Source organism: Stomoxys calcitrans, chromosome 4 (genome assembly GCF_963082655.1).
Source record: "Stomoxys calcitrans chromosome 4, idStoCalc2.1, whole genome shotgun sequence".
Classification (NCBI taxonomy): Eukaryota; Metazoa; Arthropoda; class Insecta; order Diptera; family Muscidae; genus Stomoxys; species Stomoxys calcitrans.
Genome location: NC_081555.1, coordinates 95,299,607 through 95,321,044, shown reverse-complemented (window position 1 = coordinate 95,321,044; position 21,438 = coordinate 95,299,607). Strand labels below are relative to the sequence as shown.

The following is a 21,438-nucleotide window of genomic DNA, read 5'->3' as shown; positions in this document are numbered from 1 at the left end:
TTCTCAGTTATTTTACTACATGAGATTCTATCAATAAGGAAAAATGCAAAATTCGTATAAAGCTTAAAGTAGGTTTTGCAGGTTTTTATCTTTTAGCATTCATTCATTGATTCATGCTTTTTGTATGTCGAATTTTTTTTAGATAGCAGCCACTATTATTGTAGCCAAGACCTTTTTCTACTCCAAGTGCATCACTCTACTCGGTCATTTACAATCATAATCATACTGACTTCTAAGGCTATGCAAATTTTTTAAACGCTTAAGATTTTTAAATCGACATCGTTTCTTGCAATCTTAACTTCCGTTTCTTGATGGTATAGATGATTTTGTGGCTAAAATCGTAGCAATTGTTTGGTCTGGTTCTATAGAAATACAGAGTGTTATGTCTACACAAAATGACCAATGACCAGAGAGAAATTATAAATGCATACTCTTAAGCTCTCAAACACAATAAAATAATTACTCTACAAAATTGTCGTCATCTGATTTAACAACCATAACCATATATAACTGGAGAAAAGCGGCTACAGCAGCCTATTCGACCAACTCACCCAAAGCGTAACCTATGGAAAAATTTTTAACTTACGAATCACGGCCAGTACATAGCATTCGTATAACTCATAGATCAACAACAACATTGTTTAAACAATAGATCACCTGTGCCACTTCATACAAACACACATACACACTCAGCGATCTCTCACATACTCGTACTACTTGTACAAGTAATAATATAAACATATCTTTTCGATACAACAAATTCCACTCTAAACAATAATTTATCATTATTTGTTTTATTGAATGAGAGCTGTGGTGGTCAAGAGGTCATTGGGGGAGAGGCAAGGGGAAGTTTCAGGTGTTAATAGAGGCAAGATGTTTGCTATGACGACAGCTTTCTTTAGTTGTATGGTGTTCGCTTAATGATTATGTTGACATTACATTTAAGCATTACCAAGTGGCAAATAAAAGAAGATAAACAATAATTATCAGAAATGAGAGAGAGAGAGAGATATAGAAAACGATAACGAAATCAAACATGATACCGAAGTAATTAGAGAGAGAGAGAATGAATGAAGAAAAAGGGAGTTTAGAAGAGAAAAACATGTTACATAATAGGCTGGAATTGTGACGCTATGAGAACCTAGTTATATAAAAAAGTTAATGGTAGCTATTTAATAAAATATTTTCGGGACTCTTATTTTGGACATATTGAAACTTACAACTTTTGCCTGTAAGAGGTCAATAGGGCAAGAGGTTTAAATCGCGTATCATGCGCTGGCTGTATATGACAGGTCTATAACGCTATGTGTATTTTGTTGTTTATGTAGCAATGTGTTAAATCTTCATCCTTGACTTGCTTGCTGTATGGCTGTTGCTGTTGTAGCCACTTGTCTACATGTGGAGGTAGCGATTCTCGTCAAGCTTCATAGGTAAAGCTTGTTTCGGTCCATTCGCCGCCGGTACTTTATGGCCATTGCACGGTGAGGTACAAAGCGGATTTAAAAATGTGGTCTCACGCGAACAGCTGTTACAGCCGGGCGGCTTTTATGGTATTAAGATGTTAGATTTTTGTTTGCATTCTTTTTGTTGCTATCTTCTTTCTCTCATATTCTCTGCTCATGTATGCACATGTATACACACACGCACGCAATTTGTTTGCGTGTGTTGGCAAAACGGCGATCTGCTTGATGTCAAGATGTCGGATTGCACTATTAGATTTGTGGTCGTTGTACAGATGAGACCACCTTTAATTGTTTCACCATGGGTGAGGTATTTGGCGCTCATTCAATATCCAATAGTAAAGTAATATTTATCGATAACTTTGATCGCTAGGCTAGCTCCAAAATGAAATCTTTTCAAAGCTTCAACTTCAGGTATTCAGCAACCCAAAAAAAACTTATCTTATTCCACAACTAACTCTCTCGGAATGATTTATTTTTTGTATTTTTGCAATATTGTTCCAAAATTGATCAAATTTGCACACAAATTATTGGACAATTTAAAAAATCCGCTCTGAGATATTTTAATTAACTCAATGTGGAGTAACTCAATGTTTCGTGATAATTACTAACAAATGTTAAACTTTTAGTTTTTATTGATTCTTTGCATTTTTCTTAGTAAAAACAATTTTCGACACGTAGTTTTTCTTTGCTCGCCATATTTTTTTTGTTTTAAGTTGGGAATACGCATTGTTGTATGCACAAAAGTCGTCACTTTCATGTTATGTTGGGCTTACAATCCGCCTTAACGACTAAAACCCCATCTTATCAACGCTGAGAGTCAAATCGATCTCAGCACCGCTTTCACATTACTTCGATATGCCTCTTAAATCGGTCCTTACACCTTCGTCCATTCCATCGCTTAAGTTCAAGCTCACATCGTTGCAGTCACTTACGTCTCGATCAATTTTCTTTCATCTCAGGACGAAGTAGTCAAAACTTCCAATCATTTTGTCTAGAGAATTTTCTGCAGTTATTGATCTCCCATCATGTCCCAAGAATGTAGTTTCAGCGTCATTAAGGTGTTCTTCATCTTCTTAGAGACAAAATTGACTTCCTTATTCGGAAAGCATTTGCGTTAAGTAATAGTTTACAACCTCATGTCTGCTATAAAAAAAGGCTTCTTGATTTCGGGGGTTAGTATCGCAGTCCATCTACCCGTATGCCTCGTTCTCCCACCGTATCTGCCGCTGTCTTCTAGTCTCATCTCTTATTTCATTTCTGTAGTCTTGGGTAGGTTCACTGTTTTTCACTTTTGCCTTGAAAAGTGCAGAGCGGTCCTCGGCTTGCAGATTTAACGCTGCCATTCCTGCTTTTATCTGCAACGCAGCAGCCGAAATGGTCCTATATTCCGGTGCTACTCTTAGTGGCCCCGTTTCTCTGAACACTAACCAGCTGTTGTGGTCTGTACCTGACATGAAGGCTAACTGCCCAGATATCCCACCCGTATATGCTGTTACAAGCCTTCAAAAGTTCCTCTTTTTGGGCAGTGACCCTCCTATGTTTGCCTTAAGTCTGCTTAGTTAGGCTGTGATTCCAATAGCTTTTTGAGTAAAGAATTGTATTTATCTGCGGACCGAACGTCAGTTTAGCGTGCAGTCGAATTCCAAGGTAGTTTACCGCCTTCCTTGTCGTGGTGACTACATCGTCGACTCGCATGTCTATTTCCAGAGGAATTAGCCGTCTGATTAGCAGAACTAGTTCATTAAGTGCGGCCAATTCTAGTCCACGCTCATGTAGCCAGTTCCTCAAGTGGATCATGACCTTTTTCAACTTATGCTGTCGCTCTTCCAGATTTCTCCGGTATGACAGCCGCAATGACGTCTGCGTAGCCTACGAAGAAGGTCTTCTCGTCAGGCAATTCCATCCTTAAGATGTCATTGTTGCTGATGTTCCACATGTCCGGATGGACCCCTGAGCTGTTCCTGACATTATGTGGAACCTCTTCATCACAGAACTCATAAACCAAAGTCCTATCTCTAAGGTAGCTTTCGATTATTCTTAAAAGGTACCCCGCATATTGAATTTCCATTGTAGGGCGTCTTTCACGTCATTCAACCTAGGACTGTTAAAAGCTTTCTTCATATCCAGGGAAGCCAAAGTATGATTGGTCTGCTGTGTTGGTTTTTTTCTCGTGCACGTAGAGCCTTTTCGACCGGAAGCCGTGCTGCCTTGCGGATAACCCTCTCCCCGTGTTTACAGCCTCCTCGAATTAAGACTTTATAGTCACTCGAGTAATTTACCGGCTGTGTTGAGCATGCATAGAGGTCTATAGAACCTTTTCGACAGCATCTTTTAGTGCGCCGATAGTTGATTTTCCTCGACGGAAGCCGTGCTGCCTTGCGGATAACCCTCCTCCTGTCTTTATAGACTCTTCCAATCTAGGCTTTATATAGTCCCTCGAGTAATTTACCGGCTGTGTCAAGCATGCAGAGAGGTCTGTGGGACGAGGATCATAGTGCGCCTCCCTTTCTTTGTTCATCAACACCAACTGGCAAATGCACATATCGTATGAAATATATATATGTATATATATGGGAGCTATATCTAAATCTGAACCGATTTTAATGAAATTTAGCAGAATTATTGAGACATAAAATAGAGAATCTCTTATAAATTATTGAGACATAAAATAGAGAATCTCTTATAAATTATTGAGACATAAAATAGAGAATCTCTTATAAAACTATAATAATCGGTTCATAATTGTGGCTTCTGCAGCCATAGAAACGCACATCAGATGAAAGATATATGTGAGAGCTATAACTAAATATCATTCGATTAGGACAAAATGTTGAACAGATATTGCGACATCAAATAGAACGTCTCGTGCTAAATTGCGGCTACTATAGCTATAATATTGCATATCGGTCGAAGTATATATGTATAGGGAAGCTATATCTAAATCTGAACTGATTTTTTTCCAATTTTGAAAATGTTTCATCGAGATTAGACGCTTCCTTTAGTGACTTTAAGAGGAAGGATGAGAAACTGATTGGCCTGTAATCCTTGGGCAGAAGCGGCTCCATTGAATTGGCGGCACTACAGTGAACGAGCGAGATTATTTTTTTTATATTTGTAATTTAATTTGTGTTAATTTCTCCCCCTTTTTCACATGTTTCTTACCTTATGTATATCTGTGTGGTTATTATTTTCTCTATTTTATTTTGTATGTAATTAAGCTTCTTTTGAAGGTTATATTTGCTGTTGTGTTACTCTCAGCGCTTGTTCTCTTGCAGATCTGTGTTCGTGTTGAGTTGGTTGCTAAGCTATCTCAGAGCCTATATTAAAAACCAGTTTTTTCTTTCTGTTAAAGCCCTGGCCGCACAAACCAAGGCAATATTTATACAGCATCACTACACCATCGGCTGTATTATAAAATAAAAAATAAAAAGAAGACGCACACCCAAAAATATTTCTTCGATTCTTGGTGCGAAGTGCAGAAGATGTCGAGCTTTTACTTTTTTCTAACACACACACACAAACTATCTCAAACGCCAAAGACTTAACACATTTATGTGCCTATTTAACCTCATTCTAACAAAAAAAAAGGTAGAATCACGATTTCAAATGGAATTTTTATAATTCTTGGAATTTGAAAAATATAAAACGCAACACATCGCGTCACCTCTGTTACTTTAGTTTGGTTTAGTCGAAAGACCATTTGTTTATTTCTATTATTTTTTTGCTCATGTGCTTTTTGAACTTTTATAACCCCTACACACCAATCAAGTCTTCGTATTAATCATACATTAACCACATACATATATACATAAATATGCATTAATTTGTCATATTCATTTGTTCTAAAAATAGGTACCTACATGAATGTAAACATTTAATTTGTTTTTACAACCTATTTCACTTTGAGTATTGTTTTCTATTCAACATTCGCTAGCATGTTGATCTGTATTTGTGAGTTTAATGAAACAACCCACCTGTTACGTCTGATTTAACTATTCTCAACTAAATACCTATTCAGCTTTACAATTATTCTCTCTAATTTTTAAGCTCTTGGTTATTGCTGCCATGCTCTTGGTTACATCTCCCATGTAAAGTCTCTCATTTAGTATTCACTCTTTTATTCTCTCCTCTCTCTCACTTATATTGTAAATAATTCATTTGTCATGCAACAACTAATTCATTGCTGTGTACTTATGTAAAAAAAAGCCAATGTTTTTTATTCACAATAGTTAACAAAATTAGATCTTTTAAGCTAAAACGATTATTTAGGAAAGGCAGTATTTTAATAAGAAGGATCAAATTCGATTAATGGCTTAATCCACACGAGTAGATACAGTTTTCGATAATGATATTTAAAGCTTCAAATTGCACCTTGGTCCATTCATCGGTTGAATTTAATTTGTTTTACGTCTAGATATGCCGTACAGTTGTCCTTTAACAGAAGGATTTTATTATCACCGTTCAGGTCAATTTCCTTAAAGTGATCTCTAAGTTTGGGAACAGAATATTTGTAAACCCATTTAAAAAAATATTAATAAGCTTTTTTTTTGACATTATAAATGACGGGAAGTTTGTTAACATTCATTAAATATCGGAGGCCCCCGTAGCGAAGAGGTTAGCATGTCCGTCTATGACGCTTAGCGCATTGGTTCGAATCCTGACGAGACCATCAGAAACAAATTTTCAAACTTCTCTCAAATGAGGTGTCGCACTGCGGCACGCCGTTCGCACTCGGCTATAAAAAGGAGGGCCCTTATCATTGAGCTAAAACAGACTGCACCCTGTTCTGTTTCTAACTTTTCGAAATATTCATCTAAGACCACATTAAGTATATATATTCTCGATCGGCATGACATTTTAAGTTGATCTAGCCATGTCCGTCCGTGTGTCTGTCGAAAGCACGCATACTTTCGAAGGAGTAAAGCTAGCCACTTGAAAGTTTGCACAAATACTTCTTATTGGTGTAGGTCGGTTGCGTTAGTAACTGGGCCATATCGGGTCCATGTTTTGATATATGGCAGCTATATCAAAACCGATCTTGGGTCTTGACTTGTTGAGCTTCTAGAGGCCGCAATTTTTATCCGATTAAGCTGAATATTTGCACAACTGTGCTAATTTTGGTTGAAATCGGTCCACAACCTGGTATAACTGTCATATAAACCGATCTGGGGGTCTTGATTTCTGGAGCATCTAGAGGGCGCAATTACCAACCGATTAAGCTGAAATAACAGATACCGGCACGTAGGTGCAGGCACACTACCAGACATGAAACAACTTAGGGGAGTGGTATTGAAAACATTAAGGATTTTGTAATTAGCACGGAATTTCTAACTTAAAATTTTCTTTTTAGAAGTTACTTTATAGTTTTGTCCCCATATTTGCATGGGGCGGATTAATATCTGCACCCTCTTTTCAACCTAACCTAAGCTGAAATTTTGTATGACGTGTTTCGTTATGACTTTTAACAACTATGCTATTCTTGAGCCCTCAAGGGCACAAATTCCTATTTGATTTGGCTGAAATTTTACACAATGACTTATTCTATGGTCTCTAACATTCAATGGAATTATGGCCCGAATCGGACCATAACTTGATATAGCTCCAATAGCATAGCAATTTTTTTTTGTATCCTTTGTTTGGCCAAAAAGAGATACCGGGAAAAGAACTCGACAAATGCCATCCATGGTGGAGGATATATAAGATTCGGACCGGCCGAACTTAGCACGCTATTGCTTGTATTTATTTTGTTTGGTTATTAAAATATAATGGTAAAGTGTGCTTATACACCCGGCTAATAGAGGTAATCATAGATAATCGAAGCATGAAAAAAAAACTAAAATATCTTCCATCGCGGATAATCGATGTCCGATTATAGTTGAATTCATACTTATATTTGTTCAGAAATTCCTCTATTTTTTTGGGAATCTTTTCATGGAAATTCAAAAATATCTTTATCATATAATTTTTTGAGTTAATAATATTTGGCTATTATTATTGCCATACAATTTCTCTGTGCTGTGTTTGTTGCCAAAGAGCAGCTGGAAAAGTAAACAAAATTTGAATTTGTCTCTATTCAATAACGTTGTGGATCACTCAGAGAGATTAAAAATTTTCTTCAATGTTATGTTTCACCCACTCACCCATTATGACGACAATATTTTTTTTTTATTTGCACAGCTTTGCATACAAACACAAATGCACTGAAATATTGTGCCAAGTGAGAGATACAAGTTGTAGTATTTCATTGCAGAGTGTTTGTAGGTCTTGCCCCCGCCCCCTCTTTGTCATACTCCCATCCGAATGTTCATCAACACACTGGAACGATAAATAAAATCATCATTATCATTATACGGCAACGACATTATGATGCCGCAGCCTACCACACAATGATGATGATAATGATGATGATGATGATGATGAAGGCAAGACTAGACGAGACGTTGTATGCGGATGATGATGCATATTGTATGAGTGGAGCCAATTGGCATGGTATTAGTGTGTATAGTAGACATCGTAATGATGAGCGTATTTACTCTGTGCTTTGAGTACGAACAAATCCCAACCAAAGCAGCACAAAAACAATAAAAAAAAGAACACAAGTTGCGTGTGATGTTGTTGTTGCGGCTGCTGCTGTTGTTGTTGTTGGAGTGTTGGCGGCTGGCTTGACTGGCCCCAGACTGTTGCATACAATTCACTTTGTATTTAACTTTCGTTTCGTGTAGACAACAATCGACGACGACACAACAGCAACATCCCGACGTATACGACGACGAAAATTAATTTGGGTGGCTAGTCTGTTCCGTTTGCTGCTACTCTAAGTTCGTTTTTCAGTGTTTGTTGTGTGTTCCTCTTCTTCACATGGCCCGTATGTGATAGTTCCAATAATTTTGTTATTTGTTCTCTTTTGCATTCTTATTCTACGTCGTTCTTTCTTGTTGCCACAGCGGCGCGTTGTGTCTGAAAACGGTTTGTGTGTGTGTGTTTTTTTTTTTGTTATTTTTGAATCTAACGAACGTTTGCTTATTTGGTGGCTGCGTGTGTGTATGTGTGTTTTTTTGCAATAGACTTTAAAAGCAACTCTCACTACAACTTGGCTTTGTTTATTCAATGGTGTAGTGCCGCTACCTGTCATCTATCTGCATTGCTATTTTGTTTTTCCAACAACGACTAAGTTAACATTTTTTTTATTAAATAAAAGTGAGTTATTATTGACAAAGAGTCCAAAAAATCTACTGTTTAGATAAAAATTTATTGCGATCTCTAGTTTGCAACAGTGTTTCGTGGCAACTCCAACACAGTGTGTGTGTGTTAGTGTGAGCGCGTGTGATTTTGTTACGTTTGTACTTAATTTTGTTTTTCACAATTTCCGGTTAAAAGTTTTCAGCGTACAAATAATTAAGTATTTGTTACTCGAATAGTTTAAATGTCGCCTAGTTTCTTTTACGTGGTGTAGTATTGAATTTTCCATTGTCTCATGGCAAAAGCTTTCCTTTGCCATATCCCCAGTGAAATACCACAGGTGAAGTAAAACTGTTTTTGTTGTTTTTCAGTTTGTCCAAGTTAAAGTGTACTTGCTGTGATAAAATTGCAATATCATTAGTATTTTAAAAATACATTCTTATATACAAAAAAAAAACAAAATTTCGTTTATACATTGGAATATTAAAAAGACGAAACTCTTCATAAGCGGTGTCTTGATACAACAACAACATCAAAGAGTAAGTTCATATTAATTCTTCAATTTTTTTTTATTAAATAAGTATCTGTAGCGTTACAAAATTATGCTACCCAAAGAGAGTTCCATCACGATTTGAAATATCTTTCTCTGCTTGATTTTTCCATAAAAGTTTCGTCTCCTTTAGATTCATATTCAAAGACTTATGATGACTTCGATTCTGACAAAAAAAAAGGTGTTACACTAATGTTGCACCTATACGGGATAACATTTTGCAAATGTCGCCCCAACCCTCTCAAAGTGTTACACTTTCTCCATTTCCAATCGAACATATTCATATGTCCATATGTAGTCATTTCGACCAAATTATACGGTAAAAATCATATCCTCGTCTTGGGATGAAGAACTTTCTAGCAATGTATCTAATATGCCGTTAGCTAAATAAAACGCGTTGACTTTTTCCATTTTTAAATATTTACTAGCTGAAAATGCTTCATTTTATAGAAAACGAACCGGTCCCGCTCCGCAGCGCCCTCTTTAACTCTTTTTATACCTTTTATTTGAGCCCTTTAATGCAATGGTCGATATATAAATCTTGTGTCGTTAGAGTTTTAAGATGGGGACATTTCGCCCCGAATGTGGATATCGAATTCGTGTCATTGAAGGTCTGTTCTACTCCCTTATACTATTCTTTGGACTCCTATATTGTAGTGGCTGAATATGTCGGGTTTGGGGTTTGGGCATTTTGAGAGTGAGCTGTCCACCCAGATACTTGGCCCTTAAAGTAAATATAAGCTCCGTGCTATTCTGTCAAAAACTTTTTAAATGAGCCCCATATAATCATAGTCGGTGCATAAATCCTGCTTCATTTGAGCCCTAATTTGTCGTGATTGGTGTATATAGCCATTTGCGGAGGGTTCTTTTTGGCGTAGGGATGGAATCTCAAACATTTCGCATTTGTTACATTCGTGCTTGGGGATGGGGCTGGCACTCTGCATCTTTGCCCTAAAATAGGTATCTAAGACATTCTTTACTCTCAAAAAACCTTCCATTTAAGCCCCATATTGATATGTTGGTGAAATGAGTTCATTTAAGGTTCGACCCTATAAAGTAAATGTATATTTACTTTATAGGGTCTTAGACGCATATTTCGAAGTGTTACAAACAGAATGACGAAATTAGTATACCCCCATCCTATGGTGGATGGGAGTATACTAATATGAAAGAAAATATTCTTCACCAAAGGGAATGTTTCCTTAAAAAGTTGGAAAATTGATCAACTTTAAATTAAGTTCGCTAATCTTTAGCTCAAAAATTTTCCAGTCTATCTGCCACGGTGCCTTTCGAAAGGTTATGCCATATTGGCAGACTACTTGCTAACGTGGCTTAGCGATCATTGGCATTTCTTTTTTAACATAAAAGAAAACGGCATATTCTGTTGACAATGGTTATAAATTCGTTTTCTATCACCACTCTGGTTAACTATGCCAAGGTATGGTAATACGAGGACTTTATAACCTCTGTGGAAATTATTGTACGTTATCTTGGGAATAATCAAATAATAATTAAAAACGCTTTGTTCTTTGTGTGAAGGGAGCAAATTGGTATTTCTCCGGGGACGATAAGAGGTAAAAAGCGAGAACTCAAACAGAATTAATGGAATGCAAAGTTGATAAAAAAACAAACTAAACACAGAGAAGAATTTAAAACATTTTTTTCGAAGAGATAAAACAAGTATGAAGTAATTAAACGTACTCAACACAATATGTGCGACAGTGTGGGGTACATGAAGAAATAATTAAATGTTGCGATGGTGCGAGATATTGATTGCAATACAATCTAGACTACATACAACATTTATACTCAAAGATCGCTGGTAATTCTTTCCTCCATGTCCATTTTAGGTGGGTGATCATTAACATCTTCTACGTATTAATGAAGCCATCTCGCTTGCCAGCTAGATTGCTGGTACTGGTTTTTGTCTGGGTACCACCAAAGACTAAATTATTTAAATATAGCGACATTTTAGAATCAACAATACGACCGCGTAAATGGTTGGAAATATCAATGTGCTGCTGATATTTGTTCTTTTAATGAAGGCAAAAAAATTTATTAATATTCTCTTGTTGTTGTTGTTGTTTTTTTGGAAATATAAGATATGCATGTGCTTATGTACATATATACATATGTATATAACAAATGGCGGAGAAACACAGTTGATATAAATTCGAAATCCGAAATTTAAAAGATTTACTCCCAAATTACACATAAAGAAATTCTATGTAAAATGTATCATCTTAAACTTGCTATGCTTGGCTGAGTGTTTTATATCCGTTAGGTTGAACCATCAACGAAAAATTGTTGCTCGGCTTCGGTAAGAAGTTTCTCAATACAGTTTCCAATACCATTAAAAGCGATACATCGAAATATTCAAATAATCTTCTTGGACGTCTTCAAATTTTTCCAAGGAACATTTCGCTAAGGAACAGGGGCAAACTTCTCACATATCAATGAGTGCAGTCCGATTCAAGTTTAAGCTCAATGATAAGGGGCGTTCTTGTATAGCCGAGTCCAAACGGCGTGCCACAGTGCGACACCTCTTTGGAGAGAAGTTTTATATGGCATAGTACCTCACAAATATTTTATTTGTTTTTATTTTTTTTTTATTTATTTTTATTTGTTTTTTATTTGTTTTTTTATTTTTATTTTTTAATTTGTTTTTATTTTTTTTTTAATTTGTTTTTATTTTTTTTTGTTTTTTTATTTGTTTTTATTTTTTTATTTGTTTTTATTTTTTTGTTTTTTTATATATATATATCTATTTTTTCTAATTTTTTCTTTTAATTTTTTTTATTTTGATTTTTAATATATTTATTTTTTCTTTTAATTGTTTTATTTTTTTTTTTTAAATATTCATTTTTTCTATTTTTTTTAATATTTTTTAATTTATTTTTATTTTCTTATTTGTTTTTATTTTTGAACTTTTTTGTTTGTCTTTTTATTTTCTATTTCGGGTTTTTTACTGTTTTTTATCCGATCTATTTTTCTTAATCCATTTTTAATTATTTTTTTATCCATTTCTATTTTTTGGAATTTTTTTATTTTTTGTAATATTTTTATATTTTTTTTATTTAAGATTTAATTTTAATTTTTTTTTATTTAATTTTTTTATTTATTTTTATTTTTTTTTATTTATTTTTTATTTATTTTTATTATTTTTTTTATTTATTTTTATTTTTTTTTATTTATTTTTATTTTTTTTTATTTATTTTTATTTTTTTTATTTATTTTTATTTACTTTTGCTTTTTATTTATTTTTATTTTTTATTTATTTTTATTTTTTTTATTTATTTTTATTTATTTTTATTTTTTTTTATTTATTTTTATTTATTTTTATTTTTTTTTTATTTATTTTTATTTATTTTTATTTATTTTAATTTTTTTATTTATTTTTATTTTTTTTATTTATTTTAATTTTTTTATTTATTTTTATTTTTTTGTTTATTTTTATTTTTTTATTTTTATTTCTTATTTATTTTATTTTTATTTATTTATTTTATTTTTATTTTTTATTTATTTTTATTTATTTTTATTGTTTTTATTTATTTTTTTAATAATTTTTTTTCTTTATTTTTATTTTTTTTATTTATTTTTATTTCTTTATTTATTTTTATTTTTTTTTCTTTTTTATTTATTTTTTTTTATTTTTTTTTTCTTTTTTATTTATTTTTTTTATTTTTTTCATATTTTAATTTTTATTCTATAATTTTTGTTTTTTTTTGTTTTTTGTTAATTATTTTTTAATAATTTAAATTTTATTTATATGTATAATTTTGTTTTAATATTTTTTATAATAGTATTTTTTTTTTAATTTTTTCTATTTTTATTTTTTTGTTAATTATTTTTTATAATTTAAATTTTATTTATAAAGGGTGATTTTTTTGAGGTTAGGATTTTCATGCATTAGTATTTGACAGATCACGTGGGATTTCAGACATGGTGTCAAAGAGAAAGATGCTCAGTATGCTTTGACATTTCATCATGAATAGACTTACTAACGAGCAACGCTTGCAAATCATTGAATTTTATTACCAAAATCAGTGTTCGGTTCGAAATGTGTTCATTCACCGTAACGTTGCGTCCAACAGCATCTTTGAAAAAATACGGTCCAATGATTCCACCAGCGTACAAACCACACCAAACAGTGCATTTTTCGGGATGCATGGGCAGTTCTTGAACGGCTTCTGGTTGCTCTTCACTCCAAATGCGGCAATTTTGCTTATTTACGTAGCCATTCAACCAGAAATGAGCCTCATCGCTGAACGGTGAATGAACACATTTCGAACCGATCACTGATTTTGGTAATAAAATTCAATGATTTGCAAGCGTTGCTCGTTAGTAAGTCTATTCATGATGAAATGTCAAAGCATACTGAGCATCTTTCTCTTTGACACCATGTCTGAAATCCCACGTGATCTGTCAAATACTAATGCATGAAAATCCTAACCTCAAAAAAATCACCCTTTATGTATAATTTTGTTTTAATATTTTTTATAATAGTATTTTTTATTTTATAGGGTAATCTGTTTCTATTACAAATAGAAAACAAACCCCCTTTTTTTAAAGTTGGGCAGAAAATGTGTTTTTTTACTTTGTAATAGCATTTGAGTGGTTTCCTAGATCGCGATTTCGTTTGGTACCCCCCAAACTCGTCAATAGGTGTTGTCAAAAAGGTATGTCTTCTAAGTTTAAACTATTCTCATCCACTTCATATATTTATACCAAATGAAGACATCCACCTATTACATCAAAACACACTTGCGCAACTTCTAAAAGGGTTTTTGTGCTTAATACGGCTCTTTAGATATTTGAATAGGAAACGTATTCTGAATTCAAGAGCAGTCCGGATAATTGTAGAGTTTAAGCAAAACACTATCTTTTTTCAGTGTTTACCCAGCTTAAATCTCTTTTCGTTTTGCCAGATTTTTAGAGTTGAAGGTGACAAAACTACCTATTGAATTTTAATGATTTAACCAAAAATAGTCTCAAAAAATGCAAATAAACCAATGAAACTTATATCTCCATCATTACAATGATGATGGCGGTGGCAAAGATGATGACCATTGAAAGCCTAAATACACCATCAAAATACGATAGTGGACGAATGCATTTAGATGGGTAAATAAATGTCAAATGGCTTGTTAGAACATTAGTTGGCATTAAATATTTATAAACAAAAAAAAAAAACATTTAATTTATTTTAAAGAAAATATTCAAACGAAACTTGTTTCTTCAAATTGTGTTCTTACTCTCCGATACACTTGAAGATGTGTTTGTTTATATATTTCCTAAACTATCTGAACATCATATTGAATTCTTTAAATCTATTGTGATGCTAATATTCAATTTTAACCTGTAGTTCATAAACTTGGAAATAGTTCTAAAATTGTTTATTACATCACATATTTATACAAATCTTTATACTTATACATACAGGGTGGCTGATGAATATTGCTACAATGATGAATATTGCTACATTTTTTTTTCGGTGTATGGAATACATTTTTCTTTTATTCATGTTAAATTAAATTATTAAATTAATTATTAAATTATTATTAATTAAATTAATTAATTAATTAATTAAATTAATTATTAAATTATTATTATTAAATAGAAAAAAAGTTATTACATTTTTTTTTGGTAGCGGCTTTCATCAGCCACCCTGTATATGAGGTTAATGTTAAGCTTGATTAGATGTAATTTTAAATAGTGACGGTGTAGTTTAAAAGCAATAAGAAATTTCAAATAAAAATTCGGCTGAACCAGGCCGGAATTTTTAACCCATGACGCACGAGCAAAAATGGTTCCAAAGTCTCCTCCAGCATGACTTACATACGCTCAATATAATTGTCGGAGCACTTTTTCAACTCCGATTGAGACACCCCCAAAACATGGCATTTTTTTGGCGACAAATATAATTGACCACTCAATTTTATCTTAATGGGGGGAAAAAAGAAGTAATTGGCCATACGGCCGAGCGGACTATCCATCGATTCGATGTTTTAATCGCTCAAAAAGGCGCTGGTTTGAGACGTATGTGAGAGCTCGCTTTTCCACGGTGAACAATGATGCGTCTTCTCTTGTTTGAATTGACCGTCCTTCGTTGCTGAAGTGGAACAGTCGTCACATGACTATTTTGCCGAAGAAACTGGCGACCATTTGATTCGATGTGCTTCTTCCACGAACAACTTTCCACGCTTTGCCATCGTATTTTTTCAACATTTCTTCGCACTAATCGACACTAGGCTTTTTTTGAGCGAATGTCAAATTTTGTGTAAACTCGATATCGAATGTATGCTGGTGGAAGAAATGTCCAAGGATGCTTTCATCTCACGGTATGTCACATTCCGTTCTTGCATTATAAGTTCAATCAAGGCATCAATGTTCTTTGGTACAACGACTGTTTTTCAACGACCTTTACGGAATTTGATTTTGAGCGAGCTTTGGCCACGACTGAATTCATTTAACCGATTTTCAGTGCTAAAAACGGTCCTCGTACGGTCGCCTCGCATATGGAAGAGCTTTTTAGATCGTATAGACCTTTTAGTCTATCGACAATTCTCTACAGTCGTATATAGCCTAAAGGCGACCTCTTACGGTCTACTATAGCTTTAAGAACACCTTTCATGTCGTCTATAGCTTTACGGACGTCTATAGCCAATATGCGATATTGTACGGTTGTCTATAGACTTATAGCCAACAAACGGCCGTCTATGGCTTACAGGCGACCTTTTCAGCAGTGTTCCACTTTGTGCAGTGTATGACACCCAGTATTAATCATATGGGCCAACAAATTCGTGTTCTGAAATCCTATATCCTTTTACTCCACTCTTTCAGTACCTAATGATTGTTATTTAGGACATTTAATTGAATGATGAGATATTTAAAAATGTCCGATGTTTTTTTCTGAATGAAAACCAAAAGAACTTGTTATTTTTTTAAACCAAATACTTGATCGCGACTATTGAAACAACAGCTCCCATAGATCTCAATATAACCTATATTTTTCGATTACGTTTTATATCACTTTTCGCGTTCTTTTCTGCAGTGTTCCACGTTTCTGTTTCAGTTTCTCGGTTTATAAGCTTCATTCATAGTACGCACATTTATTCGATAAAACTGACTGACACAAGCAATACACTCATGTATAGAAGGCCTTACAAACCTACATACATACATATACTTTTTTTGTAGGCTATATGATTGCTCACATTTTGTTATTTTTTTGCTTCTCTCTCTCTCTCTCTCTGTCTCATTTCTTTGACTCACACCGGCATTGGAGTTTTGGAGCCTGGAATGTGTGAAATATATCAATGTTATGAGGGTAGAGAAAAAGAGAGTATAGGTTTGTATTTCTGTATCTGCATATAGGAATTGCTCGCGTATATATGTATTTCTATATATTTAGCTACTGATATGAGTTTATATCTCATTGACGTTAAACCCAAAATAAATTAAGCTATATTGGCTTTATTCTTTATGATTTTTTTTTTTTGTCAAATTAGAAGGAACACTTCTCCTCTTATCGCTTTAAGAGTTTTGTTTGAAGAACTTCTCTTACAGTTTTATTGTTGTTGGATCTGCTGCAGTGCTACTGATATTGTAGCTACTACAATCATACCACAATGAGGGGTGTTTATATTGGCGCGGTTGTCAGTTTCTGGTGAATTATTTATGTGCCATTTGTTGGGAGTTAAGAATGCGTTGGAAACAATACTCAAACTCTCTCCGACTTTGTTTACGTCCCCCTGGCGTCTTTTCCAAGCACTCTGGCTTTTGCTGGCCTCTCTTTCTGTAGTTTTCTGTGTGAAAAGGTGACATCGTTTTCTCCCATTCTTATTATGACTTGTGGATTTACTGGCTTGAAGCGCAGCCGCTGCCACCAACGAACTGCGGTTCCACAGACCCCAACGAATGCCACCGATCAACAGTAACGACTCAGGGTGACGTCGTTGGCATCATCGGCAACAACAACAACAATTATAACATAACTTTTATAAAGGCACCAACAACAATAGCAACAAGAATAAAACGACAACTTAACTTCACTCTACCGTAGCTGTTTTGTTGACAGAGGCCGAGCAGTGCAGCCGCAGCTATGCCCAACAATAAAGTAATCATATGTACATACAAACCGACCGCAATAGCGGCAACCACAGTAACTTTGAATTTCAGTTCAACAAAAATTATTGCCATTTAGTTGGCAGAGAACTCGCTTTCGCGTACGATCGTCCACAACGGCAAAACACGCAGATCAAATTGACAAAAAAAAGTACTGAAAGAAACAAAAGAGAGACGAATAACCGAAGACGGGCGTAAGGTGGTTCACTTCAATTCAATCATTTTTTTTCTTCGAGTGCCTACTTTGAGTGTTGTTGCTGCATTTAACGGTTTTTCCCTTAAGTTTCCCCATAGTGAATGAAAAGAAAAAAGGGAAAGATAAAATTAAAAAAAAATCGCCAACTTTACTATTTAAAAATTATTGAGAAAGCAAAAAAGAAAAGCTTTTTGTGTTTGAAAATAACGAAAAAGGTGTGTGGATATCATTAATTTTATATTAACCTTGGAAATACACATTTATGAGAGATTTTTTATGGTTTGTAGAAGAAAAAAATATTAAAAACACTGAAAAACTTTTCAGAAAAAATTAAAATTACTTTTTACGAATTAGAGTAATTAAAAAACGATATAAATTGTGCCTGTGTATGAAAAACTCAAAATCAGCGTAAAGTTTGCTCTTTATTGTGTGCATATTTTATACCATGGAATTGCATTAAATTATATAAAAAATTGCAGTATAATTGCCAATGGATGTTATTTTAATGACAATTTTTTATATTGTAATGAAAAATTATTTTAGTTTTAATCGTATTTTACCGAATGGAAAGAAAGTTTTAAAAATGTTGGCTTGAACTGTTTTTTTTAATTGTTACACAATTTTTAGTTTAATCTCGAAGAAGAACTTATTGGGATATCATAGCTGATGTAAGTGGATCAGCTGATTAAATTTTACCGCTACTTTCTCGCACAGCCGCTGCGATTTAACTATCTGTGTTCCGCCGTTATCTCTTTTAAAAGGAAACGTCATAATCGAAAAAATTGCTAACACAGCTCAATATTATATTTGCTGTGTTTTATGTTGGACTTATCCAGTGCAAGTCGGATGTTCGGGGTAGAATATCAATAACATATATTAAGGAACCGATTAATCGTGATTTGCGCTATATACGTAAATAGTACTAAAGTAAAACACAGCAATTAATTTTGTATTTATTTTGCTATGGACTTACTGTTAATCGATAGACTATCAAAGAGCCGCTACCGTATAACAAAAAAATTATCGTCATGATCTAAAATTTAAGGTTTGTTTAGTTTATCAAAATGTTATGTTATTTCACGTAGGTAAGAATCGCAAGGCAAGAGCTGAAATTGCTTTAAATTATATATCAAAAGGTTTTATGCAATGATTGGGCAAAATTGTTTAATTGGCATCTACCATCATTACCGTTCACCGCCGACAGCTTTTACGATATGTGACAAACATTTTTGTTTTGTCCATAGGTATACAAACTTATGTTCCGGGTACATTGTCGCATGCAATAAAATTGTGATTAAAGGTCATAAAATTTCATTGCAGTATATCTCAAATATAGCTTTGATTATAGGGCGATAAGAAAAATCGCTATATAGGTATCATGCGAAAGTTGGTTAAATCTTTGATTTAGCGAACCTTCAAGACAAACCATGTCAATTGTTTTTTTTTTATTTAACATCATTTGAAATTTATGAACAATGGATCACAAAATTTGGAAAACGTATGTTGAAGGTCACGAGAAGCCGTTGTAAAAAATTTCGCTTTTGTCAAAATGGATCCCATTTGTCAAGCTCTTCGAATGACTTTTTCAAATATATTTGAGCTATGTGACCGATATGGGCCGTACTTGTAATGCCGAAATAGACATTGAAAAATATCACCTCCAGAATTTCAGCCAAGTCGAGTAATATCCGATCAGAAAGTCAAATCGGAAGTTTATATGGAAGCTATCTCAAAGTTTAAACCAAGAAGCTCAAGAAGACTAATCGGGAGATCGACAGACGGACGGACATGACTAGATCGACTTAAAATGTCATGACGATCAAGAATATATATACTTTATGGGGTCTGAGACGCATATTTGGGCGCCCCTGTAGCCGAGTTGGTAGCATGCTTGGATTACCAGAGCAGGTATCGGGGGTTCGATTCCCGGCAGAAGCCTTGGTCTGTCGCTAATGTGGTATCACAATGGGCCTAAAATTTTCTAAGTGAGTCTGTAAAGGACTGCCACTCTTACCTAACCTAAAACGCAGGTTTTGTGTTGTTACAAACAGAATGTCGAAATTAGGGGTACAGAAAAATTGCATATTCAAAAAAAAAATTATTTAGAATTTTTGAAATTTTCAATTAATTTTTTAATTGATCCCATGAAAAAAATGATAGACATGTTCGAAGTGACCAATTAATTTTTTAATGGGATCAATTAAAAATTTAATTAAAAATATGCAAGTGTGATATTAAAATTTTTGCTAAATGAGCGCTGTATACGGCGCACTCTCAGTCTGTACAAATTTGCACAAATTGTTACTAGAAGTCGCCTGCTTACTTTATTTGCCAGCAAAAGCGAGCGGGAGAGTTTGAGAGTTTGGTAATTGAGAGCTTCAATAAAAAAATGATATAATCAATAAATTTTTTAATGTAAAATGCCAAAAATTTCAATCGTAGTTGAAAAAAGTTCAGATTCAATTAAAAAATTATTAATTCAATTAATTTTTTTAATGAAAATGAAATTTCAATCACGACGTAATTGAAAAAAAATTTACATTCAATTATAAAAATCATTGAATCGGTATTACAAAAAATCGTTGAGTCCTGTTGACTGCCGATCTTAACCCCTTCGATTGCTCAAACTATTAAATCCTCTTAATCATGTTTTAAACGATTATCGGTAGAAAAAATCAGCAACAGTTTGCAATTTTCCTCACCTGTGGTTATACAAGTGCACTTAAATGCTTTGTACATGCATTTGTCTGCATATAATATGCGTTGCAGTACCAAAGCACCATTCAGTGTCGTTTCTTGGGGTGGATGGAGAATGTGTGGCGGCATCGAGCAGTAGTTGTTGTTTTCGCTGTTATGCTTTATGTTTTATTCTAACATGACACACTTTCTCAGTAATATCTATATATGTATGCATGAATATCTTTATGTGGTTGTTTTTATACATATGTATACCATGTACATTGTGTGGAGAATATAGAATGCGAATAAATATATGCAAGAATGTTCACATAGTTTTTTTTTGTTTATTGTTTTTACTTTTGTGACAGTAGAACATGTTTTTTTTTCTTTCATCACTTGGTGTTTATTATTGCCTAGTGGTCTTAACTGGACAAGTCCAGTCATTCAGAAGCAAGAAACTATGAATGTGTTGAACGATCCACCATATTTTGTTCGAGTTGGTAATAGTTTTGTCAGTAAATTGCATTGTTTTTGATATGTAGTTTTGTTTTACTTCGACGTAAATAGTAAATTAAATTTTTATTTGGTATGTATAATTATAAATACTTTTTAGATGTATATTCATCGCAGGTTTTTATTTCCATAATTTTTTTTTGTACCTAGGCCACCATAGCGTAATGGTTAGCATGTTCGCCTATGACGCTGAACGCCTGGGTTTGAATCATGGCAGGAACATCAGAAAAATTTTCAGCGGTGGTTATCCCCTCCTAATGCTGGTGTCATTTGTGAGGTACTTTGCCATGTAAAAACTTCTCCCCAAAGAGGTGTCGCTCTGCGGCACCCTGTTCGGACTCGGCTATAAAAAGGAGGTCCCTTATCATTGAGCTTAAAATTGAATCAGACAACACTCATTGATTTGTGAGAAGTTTGCACCAGTTCATCACTAATGGAATGTTCATGGACAGCGTTACCGTTGTGGCAATTTAGTATCAAAATTGACACTTTTGTTTTGGACGATGCCCGTTCATATTTTGATATTAAATGCCATACTTTTTACAATTTTGCGCCACTTTTCCATATCTTTGTGACACTTGTTCAAGAATACAACTATGTAGCGATTATCTATTGTTTGTCGTCCAACAAATCGCAAATAAATGTTAAATTTTTCGAAAAATTTAAAATTTTTGAGCTGAACGAGAATAACTGGACAAAAACAAAAAGGTTGTTTATGTTGTGAAATATAT

The 21,438-nt window shown here is 33.8% G+C and overlaps 1 protein-coding gene across 12 annotated transcripts in view; it reads left to right on the top strand.

The window, feature by feature from the left end:
- LOC106088648 (double-strand-break repair protein rad21 homolog) overlaps positions 1-21,438 on the top strand; it is a 48,313-nt gene that overhangs the window by 11,664 nt on the left and 15,211 nt on the right. The window contains exons 1-2 of one of the 12 annotated variants that reach the window (XM_059366181.1): positions 8,152-8,328; positions 9,014-9,181. The exons of 6 other annotated variants lie outside the window; for them this stretch is intronic. The gene's annotated coding sequence lies outside the window, so the exon portion shown is untranslated. Of the gene's footprint in view, positions 1-8,151; positions 8,661-9,013; positions 9,182-21,438 lie in introns of those variants that run through there. 5 more of the 12 variants (XM_059366180.1, XM_059366179.1, XM_059366177.1 and 2 more) reach the window with 5 other exon arrangements.